Source organism: Carcharodon carcharias, chromosome 2 (assembly GCF_017639515.1).
Source record: "Carcharodon carcharias isolate sCarCar2 chromosome 2, sCarCar2.pri, whole genome shotgun sequence".
Taxonomy (NCBI): domain Eukaryota; kingdom Metazoa; phylum Chordata; class Chondrichthyes; order Lamniformes; family Lamnidae; genus Carcharodon; species Carcharodon carcharias.
In genome coordinates this window covers 57,457,490-57,458,653 of record NC_054468.1, presented here as the reverse complement: position 1 = coordinate 57,458,653, position 1,164 = coordinate 57,457,490, and positions in this window count along the sequence as shown.

Sequence of the window (1,164 nt, the reverse complement as noted above, 5' to 3'; positions counted from 1 at the left end):
CGGTTTACTACACAGCATTTTGTTTTAAGTTCAGATAATTATAGATCCACTTCACACTGAACAGAAGTGGAACTGAATCTGCTTTAGAAATTTGTTATACATTAAATTCACAGTAACACATATGAACATTATTAAACTGTAAAATATCTAGCCATTAATTTTATAATAGTGCACTATATACAGACTACAAAATTCTCCCATACAAAAATATTTTACACATACATGTGTGCAAAGGCATAATTGTTGAGTTCTGTAAAAATACTCTATCCAAGTTATTCAGAAAACTTTCAGCAACATAAATGGCATGACTTGTTTTGATAATATAATCTACCAGGTGGTCAAAGGCAGCGTTGTTGGTAATGTATTAAACCCTGAGTAACCAATGATTTAAATATTTCAAGGGCATGAACAATGATAACAACTCAATCATTTTGTCAATAACAGGCAACTTGCAAAGCAGAAACAGTGATGAAACTAAGATATTTTGTTGTAGACTTTAATGTGCCAAAGTTAATTGGTATACATTTTGTTTTCACACCTACACATCATGCAACATTGTAATGTTCATTAAACATCCAAACCAATATTGTAAATGTTTTGGAAACTATTTTAGCCCAAAAAGAATAGCTATCAAACTATCAAGCTGCTGTGACATTAATTTGGTAATTATTGTGTGCCCCTGAATAATACCATTCATTTTGGTGGGTATCTAATACTCTGCCACTATCACCCCTTATGAAGTTAATTACCCCATCTAAATTCCAAAGTTTCACTTGAACCCCCACAGAAATTCCCATCCAGAGAACTTAGCTCACAGCGACTGATATTGCAGCTGTATACTACTTAATATATGGAAAGGGATGGTAACTGGAAATCCTGAAACGCAAAATAAAAAGAATGCTCTCCACAGCAACAGGAATCCATGAGGAGGAAAATTGTTCTATATTGTGAAAGCTGTGCTACAGAAGAGGAGGCAGCTTTCCAAAAATTGCTCTTTTTCTTGACTGGAAAATGTTGTATTCAATACATTGGGTGGACAGGTAATTATTTTTAAATCAGAAGTCCTAAAGGGAAAGAATTTCTGATCTAAGAATGAATTGCAGCAATAATTCTTGACAAAATTCAATTTAAAAACAGGATATCATGTCTTAAATATAGATCTAC